Below are 10,895 nucleotides of genomic sequence, written 5' to 3'. Positions count from 1 at the left end.
TTGCACAAACATAGCTTTACCAACAGAAATAACAATGCTGCTCAAACTAAATTTAAAGTTATTGTCCATTAGCATTTGGTATCTCAGTTTATGATTGCTCAGAATGTTTTTTCATCTAGTGATGCCCAGAGGGTAGATTGTAATACACAAGTGGTTTGGGGTGTCAATATTTATCAAAAGGTATAGTTGGGTCAAAAATTGAAATCAGGAAAGTTAGGCATTCTAAAATATATACTTGGATTAAGGCAGATAAGCAAAAATTTAGTTTTTGAAATGTCATGCAGTTTTTATATTACTTATGGATTAAGATTATTATATTAAACATATTTTTCATTTTTTCATTCAGCTTATACTGAGGAGAAGTAGAAAAAACAAACCAGTGAATCTCATTGCCTTAGAAAATCTAAACAATGTGATGTGACTTTGATTACCTAAGTCCTACACAAAAATCCATCTGAAATAAATACATCTATACTTTAAGTATAAGAAATTGGTGTAAACTTCCTGAATATGTGGCTTTATTTTATCTAATAAACACTGGAAAATACATAATTCTGATTTCATTTGGTATAGGCTACAAGAGAGCATAGAACAAATTTTATGGTCATTGATCTTAAATATTCAGGGAATTGTGACATTATCATCAATCCTGATTTATTCTAATTATATTTATTGTCTTGTTGCCATTCACTAATTGTAAAAATTATAATCTATGATGTTTTATAGATTTATATAAGATCTCTTAAGTTCTTTTGTTATTACTGAGAGAGTTATACATAACAAATAAATAGGGCTACTTGCTAATGTAGTCAGTGATATTTACTGAGTATTTACTATTTGGTGGGCCACAAGCTAACTGGTATGAGGCCATATTCTAAGTGGTATGGAACACTGAAGGATTCTTAGTAAGACTATTGGCAACTGTATGCAAATATTTATAAAACAAATTAGAAAACAAAGACATGAAAGAAGAACGTAAGGTACCATATGGAGTTTCAGAAATAACAGAAATTGCTAACAGCTAGGGTAAGAAAAGAGGTGTGGAAAAGTTAAAGAAAAGTTTTCATAATAGATTATCAGACTTGAGCTCTAAGAATTAGTAAGATTTAAATATCAGAACTGTGTTATATAGCATAAAATTCTTGTAAATAAGGTGAAGTGAGTTTATTTCTAAAAATGTTGACTTACATTTCTTACAGATGGCAGTCTGTCCAGGTTTAATAAGCTAAATGAGAGAAATAAATTTCTCATTACAGGTTTTGGCAGGATAACCTTTCTAATAGCAGAGAGAATATATTATTTTCTTCTTTGGGGTTTTGTAGATTTTATTACTTAACTTCACCTAAAATTTATTGATTTCCTTCTATGTGACAGACATGGGGTTCTCCAGTATGAAGGATGCAAATATAAATTAAAAAAATAACCAAATGCTAAGTTATATACTATTTAGTCTTCTTTGTCTTAAACATTGTAATTAAAATAATTGAAATAAATCAAGAGGAGGGGCAGGATGGCAGAGAAGTAGGAGAACCCCTTTCAACCAGTACCCCAAAGTGAGCTAATTCTCTACCAGAACACTCTGAACACCCATGAAACTGCCTGAGATGTAGGATTATACACTTCTGGATCTCTACGGGGGCAGAAGATGCCAGTGGATAGGTGAGGTGTACTGGGAACAATCAGACTGATATCAAAGGATAAGCAGAAGGAGGAGGGAGCCACCAGAAGCAACCCACTGGAAAGTAATACCCCAATACAAAAGTGACCTGTCATTGGGGACCAACATTGACTTGGAGTCTGGTTAAAAGCACTCAAAAAGAGCAAAAGATCTTAAAGGGCAACTGGTGGAATCAGGCAGTCACAGGCATGGGCCTAAGCCCACAGACCCAAGACAGCCACGGCTGGGGACCACCCATGCCAGAGAGACTGAGGTGGCGAAGCCTCCAGTTCCTGGTCCTGGAGCCCCCAGTGTTGTGCAGCTTGAGGGAGACTGGTGGGTGTTCTGGAGAATCACAGCGTTTTGCATTCTGTGCTCACAGTGTGACCAGGGTCTCAATCGCGTTCCCAACCAGCACCTGAGAGTGCTCCATGCAGGCACCAGCTGATGGTCTCTAGAACCATCCAAGGGTCTGAATGCTCCCAGCAAAGACTTGAAGGAACAACACCAGACAACAGTTCTGGCAAAGGCATTGACCAGAAGTGGGCTCCCTGGACCAGTATCACTCATGGTTTTGGCACAGGAGTGCAGAGCACAGGGGTGCAGGTGGTTTCCGGTGACCTGTGAGAAGGTGGCTGGGGATGTGCTTTGCCTGTGGGAGGTCACATGGCTCAGCCCAGTTTGCGGAGGGGAAGAAAGTGTGTTCTGGACCACCCAGAGAGGAGGAGAATGAGGCTTCTCTCTGAAGTGGAGGTCTGGGAGCAGTTTGCTTTCCACTAAACCTCAAAAAAGCTGCAAAAAGCTGCAAAAGAAAACCTGAAAAACCTGAAAAACCAGTTTCCACAGAGCTCAGCCCCTTGAGCAAGAGAACTCAAACCCAGGCAAGACTGACTGAAAAACAATGAGGCAGACCCCTCCTCCAGAAAGTTAGTGAAAAGAATGAGAAGACAACAACAACAGGGTGTCCATAAAACTGTAAAACCCCAATATCAGGGGAAAACAATATATTATGCTCCAGGTATTGCCCTAAAACCTATATAGTTCATAGATTCAACTTATATTTTTAATTTGCTCTCATTATTCTTGTTCTGTTTATTATTTTTTTAATCTATTTGCCATTACAAATAGAGGTTTAACACAACACATTCTATAATAACTTCTTAACTTGAACTTCTTTCCCACATATACTGTGTTTTTCTTTTTCTTTTCATTTTTAAAATATATACATGTAGATATAAACTTCAGTGTAATCCTCTTTCCCTAATCAATACTACCCCTATATATAAATCAGTTTTAATCTCCCTTTATCTCTAGGAAGTTGAGTCCTTTAACAAAGATATCAAGACACACTCAGGAAGAATCAAAATAACCTTCCTCACCCACATGAAGGATTTATAACCACCTTCCTAACTTTCTTTTTTCAGTGTTCCTGTGTATTTGTTTTTGTTCTGGTATTATATAAATCTTATACATATACTTGGGGTTCATTTTGTCTGGGTTCTTTTTTTCTTGTCATTTATTTTTATCTGTCTTTTTGCTTGTCCATCTTTGTATAGCTTATAAATCTTACCTTTGGGGCCCATACTGGCTGGGTCTTCTCTCTTTTTTCTCTCTCTTTTTCTTTTTTCTTTCTTTTTTGTGGTGATTTCTGATTGCTTAGAAGCATTCCAGGTGCACCTTGCCTGAATCATTGTTGATATATTCAGCTACACATCCCTTCAACCACCTCTCACTAAAATGACTAGGAGGAGGAACACTCAATAGAGGAGAAATTTAGAGACTCTGCCCTCTCCATCAGAGCTATTGGATATGGACAAGGGAATTCAGGGTAACAATTATCCAAGCAATAACTAGGGTGGAGAAAACCATTAGTGGCCACATGGAATCAATTAAGGCAGAAGTGAAAACCACCTGGGAAGAAGTTAAAAATGCTATCAGTGAAATCCAATCTAATCTAAATGCTCTAACAGCTAGGGTAACTGAGGCAGAAGATAGAATTAGCGAAGATAGAGAAAAAGGATCAGGAGAGGTCTAGAACAAACAGCTTAGAAGCCATGAAAATAGAATTAGGGAAATAAATGATGCCATGAAATGTTCCAATGTCAGAACTGTTGGGATTCCTGAGGGGGGAGGAAAAATAAAGAAGACTAGAAGATATAACTATTTCTACTGGTGGAGAATAATTCTCCATGAATATTTTCCCATTCTGGGGATGGAACCAGTGTTCCTATCCTAGAGGCAGAACGATCACCCCCCAAGATCAGCAAATCTAGAAAGGCCTTGAGACACTTGATTGTAAGACTGATGAATCATAATTTTAGACAAGAACTTTTGAGAGCAGCTAGGGAGAAGAGATACCTTACATACAGAGGAAGGTCCATCAGAATAATGTCAGACCTGTCCACAGAAACCTGACAAGCCAGAAAGGGCTGGCAAAACATATTCAGGGCACTAAATGACAAAAACATGCAGCCAAGAATACTTTATTCAGCAAGGCTGACATTCAGAATGGAAGGAGGGGTACAGAGCTTCCAAGACTGGGAATTTTAAAAGAGTATGTGACCACCAAGCCGGCACTACAAGAAATATTAAATGAAGGTTCTATAAAAGAAGAGACAACCCAGGAGGGTCATAGAACAGAAATTGACAGAGAGAACCTATAGAAACAAGGACTTCACAGGCAACATGATGTCAATAAAAACATATCTTTAAATAATCACTCTCAATGTGAACAGCCTAAATGCTCCCATGAAATGGCACAGGGTTGCAGATTGGATAAAACGACAGGACCCATCCATATGTAGTCTACAAGAGACCCATTTAGAATCTAAGGTTACATCCACACTAAAAGTGAAGGGATGGAGAAGCATCTTTCATGCCAATGAGCCTCAAAAGAAAGCTGACATAGCAATTCTCATATCAGATAAATTAGATTTTAAACTAAAGACTGTAGTCAGAGATAAAGGACACTACATCATTCTTAAAGGGTCTATCCACCAAGAAGATCTAACAATTGTAAATATTCATGTCCCCAATATGGGAAGAGCCAAATACATAAGACAACTGTTAATCAAGATAAAGATCATATTGATATGAATAATTTAATAGTAGGGGATCTTAACATTCCACTCTCAGTCATAGACAGATCATCCAAGAAGAAAATAAATAAACAAGAGCATTGAATGACACATTGGACCAGATGGACCTCATAAATATATACAGAACACTCCACCCTGAAACAACAGATTACTTATTCTTCTCAAGTGCACATGGAACTTTCTCCAGAATAGACCACATACTGTGTCACAAATCAGGGCTCAACTGATACCAAAAGCTTGAGATTATTTCCTGCATATTCTCAGACTACAATGCTTTGAAACTGGAACTCAACCACAAGGAAAGTTTGGAAGTAATTCAAACACTTGAAATCTAAAGACCACCTTGCTTAATAATGTTTGGATCAGCCATGAAATCAAAGAAGAACTTAAAGAATTCATGGAAACCAATTAGAATGAAGACACTTCAGTCCAAAACCCATGGGATACAGCAAAGGTGGTCCCAAGTGGGAAATACAGAACCACCCAAACCTCCCTCAAAAAAGCTGAAAAATCCAGAATACACCAGTTGTCTTTATACCTCCAAGAACTGGAGATTCAACAACAAATTAAGCCAACCCCACACACAAGAAGGGAAATTATCGGGATGCCTGGGTGGTAAGTGGGTTAAGCCGCTGCCTTCAGCTCAGGTCATGATCTCAGGGTCCTGGGATGGAGTCTTGCATTGGGCTCTCTGCTCAGCAGGGAGCCTGCTTCCTCCTCTCTCTCTCTGCCTGCCTCTCTGCCTACTTGTGATCTCTCTCTGTCAAATAAATAAATAAAATCTTTAAAAAAAGAAAAAGAAGGGAAATTATCAAGATTCAAACAGAGATCAATGAGATAGAAACTAGGGATACAGTAGAACACTTCAATGAAACTAAGAGCTGGTTTTTTGAAAGAATCAATAAGTTCAATAAACAACTGGCCAAACTAATCCAAAAGAAAAGAGATTGATAAAATTATGAATGAAAAGGGAGAGATTGCCACCATTGCCAAGGAAATAGAAACAATAATCAAAATTATTATCAACAGTTATATGCCAATAAGTTAAGCAACCTAGACAGAATGGATGTATTCCTGGAAACCTATAAACTTCCAAAACTGAATCAGGAAGAAATTTACAACCTGAATACACAAATATCTAGTAACAAGATTGAAGCAGTGATCAAAAACCTCCCAAAAAACAAGAGCCAAGGACCTTATGGATTCCCTTGAGAATTCTACCAAACATTGAAAAAAGAAACAATACCAATTCTCCTGAAGCTGTTTCAAAAGATGGAAACAGAAGGAAAACTTTCAGACTCTTTTTATGAAGCCAGCATTACCCTGATTCTCAAACCAGGCAAAGACCCCACCAATAAGGAGAATTTCAGACCAATATCCCTGATGAATATGGTTGCCAATATTCTCAACAAGATCCTAGCTAATAGGATCCAACAGTACATTAAAAAGATTATGCACCATGATCTGGTGGGATTCATCTATGGGATGCAAATCCATCAATGTGAAAGAACAAATCAATAAGGAAAGAGAGAAGAACCACATGGTCCTCTCAATTGATGCAGAAAAAGCATTTGACAAGATACAGCATCCATTCCTGATTAAAATGATGCAAAGTATAGGAATAGAGGGAACATTCTTCAACTTTATAAAATCCATCTATGAAAAACCCACAGTGAATATCAACCTCAATGGGGAAAAGCTGACAGCCTTCCCTTGAGATCAGGAACATGACAATGATGTCCACTCTTGCCACTGTTGTTCAACATAGTACTAGAAGTCCTAGCAACAGCAATTAGATAACAAAAAGAAATAAAAGATATTTAAATTGGCAAATAAGAAGTAAAACTCTCTCTCTTCACAGATGACATGAAACTTTATATGGAAAACTCAAAACTACACCCCCAAACAACTAGAACTCATACAGCAATTCAGTAATATGACAAGATAATAAATCAATGCACAGAAATTGGTTGCTTTCTTATGCACTAAAAATGAAAATATAGAAAGGGAACTTAGAGAACCAATTCCATTTACTATAGCACCAAGAACCATAAGATACCTGGGAATAAAACTAATCAAAGAAGTAAAGGTACTTGAGGAACTACAGAACACTCTTGAAAGAAATTGAAGAAGACACAAAAAGATGAAAGAGCATTCCATGCTCATGGATCAGAAGAGTAAGCATTGTTAAAATGCCTATAATGACTATAATGCCTAGAGCCATCTATACTTTGAATGCCATCCAAATTCCACTGGCATTTTTCAAAGAGCTAGAACAAACAATCCCAAAATATGTATGGAACCAGAAGAGACCCCAAATTGCTAAGGAAATGTTGAAAAAGAAAAACAAAACTGGAGGCATCATCTTGCCTGATTTCAACCTTTACTACAAAGCTGTGATCACCAGGAGAGCATGGTATTGACACAAAAACAGACATATAGAGCAGTGGAACGGATTAGAGAGCCCATATATGGACCCTCAACTCTATAGTCAAATAATCTTTGACAAAGCAGGAAAAAATATATACAGAGGAAAAGACAGTCTCTTCATTAAATGGTGCTGGGAAAATTGTACATGTGTAGAAGAATGAAACTCAACCATTCTCTTACAGCATACACAAAGATAAACTCGAAATGGAGAAAAGACCTCAATGTGAGGCAGGAATCTATCAAAATCATAGAGGAGAACATAGGCAGTAACCTCTTTGACATCAACTAAAACAATTTCTTTCAAGATATATCTCCAAAGGCAAAGGAGACAAAAGTGAAAATGAACTTTTGGGACTTCATCAAGATCAAAAGCTTCTGCACAGCAAAGGAAGTAGTCAACAAAACAAAGAAGCAACCCATGGAATGGGAAAAGATATTCTCAAAATGATACTATAGACAAAGGGTTGACATCCAAGATCTATAAGGAACTTCTGAAACTCAACACCATAAAACCAGATAATCATGTCAAAAAATGGGCAGAAGACATGAACAGACACTTCTCCAATGAAGACATACAAATGGCTAACAGACACATGAAAAAAATGTTCATCATCATTAGCCATCAGGGAAATTAAAATTAAAACCACATTGATATACCATCTTACACCACTTACAATGGCCAAAATCAACAAGACAGTAAAAAACAAGTGTTGGAGAGGATGTGGAGAAAGGGGAACCCTCTTATACTGTTGGTGGGAATGAAAGCTGGTGCAGCCACTTCAGAAAACACTGTGGAAGTTCCTCAAAAAATTAAAAATAGAGCTACCCCATGACCCTGCAATTGCATTACTGGGTATCTATCCCAAAGATACAGATGTAATGAAAGGAAGGGTCATCTGTACCCCAATGTTCAAAGCAGCAATGGCCACAGTTGTCAAACTGCAGAAAGAACCAAGATTCCCTTCGATGGACGAATGGATAAAGAAGATATGATTCATATATACAATCGATTATTATGTCTCCATCAGAAAGGATGGATACCCAACTTTTGTATCAACATGGATGGGACTGGAAGAGATTATGCTGAGTGAAATAAGTCAAACAGAGAAAGCCAATTATCATATGGTTTCACTTATTTGTGGAGCACAAGAAATAACACAGAGGATATGGGGAGATGGAGAGGAGACGGAAAGTTGGGGGAAATTGGAGCGAGAGAGGAACCAATGAGAGAATGGACTCTGAGAAACAAACTGAGGGTTTTGAAGGAGAGAGGGATGAGAAGTTGGGTGAGTCTGGTGGTAGGTATTATGGAGGGCACATATTGCATGGAGCACTTCGTGCGGCACATGAAAAAATGAATTTCGGAACACTGAAAAAATAATTTAGATAAATCAAATACAAAGTAATAGATAAAACATTTAATTTGCTACAACTCCAAACACAAAACACCTCAATGTCTTTCCATTGCAATTAAAATTACAAAATAAATAGAAAATAAGACTCAGTCACTTTCTTATTTTTTTTTAATATAGAGCATCAGACACCAGAAGTTAAGAGGAGAAAGTATTAAAACAAGAAAATGAAAATAAAGCAAACAAAACCATCTTCAAAATGAAGATTCATCCTTAAAATCTACAGCATTACCATGTCCAATGATAATCAGATCTTATTGTATTTTATTTTCCAATCACTTTGCTTCTTAAATTCCATTGTCATATGTTTTGATTTGGATTACTTTCTTAAATTATGACTGGTTTTTGTTTTGAAGTTTTTTTTTTTAATTTTCTTTTTAAATTTTTGCAAATTGTGTGTCAGAATTTGCTGCAATTGCCTAGGTTATATAATCTTAGCCATATAAGTGAGAAAAATAATTTTTTAAAGATTTTATTTAATTGACAGACAGAGATCATAAGTAGGCAGAGAGGCAGGCAGAGAGAGAGAGGGGAGGAACAGGCTTCCTGCTGAGCAAAGAGCCCAATGCGGGACTCGATCCCAGGACCCTGAGATCATGACCTGAGCTGAAGGCAGAGGCTTAACCCACTGAGCCACCCGGGCACCCTGAGAAAAATAAATTTTTAATGAATTAAAATAACATGGAATGAAATTATTTCTTTATGCCTTTCTAAGAAAAGAAGACAAGATATAGGACACAGAAAGTCACTCTGTATATTTCTTATTTTAAAAGATGTTTATATTTAAAAAGTGATACTTTGATTGGTTACGTTGTAGTTGTGGAACTTGGTTCTTATTCTAAATGGTAAAAGAAAAGTTAAATCAAGTTACAAGTATTCCCCATACTTTTTTTTTTTTTTCCTAGAATAGGAATAAATAAAACTTGATGGTTCAATTAAGAAGCTTCAAGCGTGTATGATTTTACCTCATTTTGAAGGTTTTGGTAAAGATATTCAAAGTAAATGTCATGCCCATGACAATTTCATCACACTTCCCAGATGTATTAACAACCCTGCATTAATAAGGGGAATATCGTTTCTCTAAGAATGTAGCACAGTATTGCCAGAAAAAATGATCTCAATACATTTCCTCCTATGAACCTTAACCCTTGATATACTCTCTATTTTATTATTATAGTAGCATGAAATTTGATGAAAATTAATATGTAGGAAAAAAAATGTAGGTTTTAGTCAGCCATGGAGGAAACTGGAAGTTGCTAATTAAGCAAAAGCTCTATGGCATCTAGTGCCTAGGTATGGAAACCTCAACTATAGATGATGAATTGATGGGATCTCAAGGTGGACAAGTCTGAGAGGGGCACAGTCATTGAGGGCTCCCACACTTTTTTTAGTTTTACCTTCAGGAACTTGGCCTTGGCGTATTTTGTCCCACTGAAGACCCAAGGTGGAGAGCCTAAAAAACTAAGAGCATGTGTGAAGTTAATAATCCAGAAGCACTAAAAGACTGAGACCTTCTCATGGCATTGTAGAATTCTTCCCTTCTCCCTATGCATTACCAGAAAGTTAATAAAAGACAGTTTATATTAATGTTGTCTTTATTCTATGTACATGACATCCAGCTGTCAAGAAAAAATTATAAGAATTAATAAAAGCCAAAAAAAATTTTAAAAAGCCCAGTTTGAAGAAACAGAGCATGATATTCTCAAATAGAGAATCAGATATGGCAGGAATGTTGGAACTATCAGACCTGGAATATAACAAAAATATTAGAAAGCTATGTCTCCGATGGATAAACCTGAAAGCGTGCAAAATCATATAGATAATTGTAGAAATGGAATGGGTAGCCCAAGGAAGAACCATAAATAATTTCTAGAGATGAAAAACATTGTAACAGAATGAAGGATGACTTTATGGGTTTGTTGGTAGGTAGTAAATGGCCCAGGCAAGAATCTCTTAGCTTGATGGTATCTCTTAGCTTGATGGTATCCTAATAGACACCATACAAACTGAAAAACAAGAAGAGTGTGGGAAAAAAAAATAGAACGGGATATTCAAAAAGACTGTAGGAAAGCTACAGAGGAATAACATACTCATAATGAAGGAGAAAAAAGAAAAGAACACAAGAAATATTTGAAACAATAATGGCCAGAGTTTCCCCAAATTAATGTCAGAAACTAAACCATAGATCCAGGAAGTTCATAAAACTGAGTAGAATAAATTATAAAAAAACTCCACATCCATGAATATCATTTTCCAGCTATAGGAAACTAAGAGGAAAAAAGAAACTACACACACACA

The sequence above is a fragment of the Mustela nivalis genome (assembly GCF_964662115.1).
Source record: "Mustela nivalis genome assembly, chromosome: 1".
Lineage (NCBI taxonomy): Eukaryota > Metazoa > Chordata > Mammalia > Carnivora > Mustelidae > Mustela > Mustela nivalis.
Note: the sequence above shows the minus strand (reverse complement) of the source record.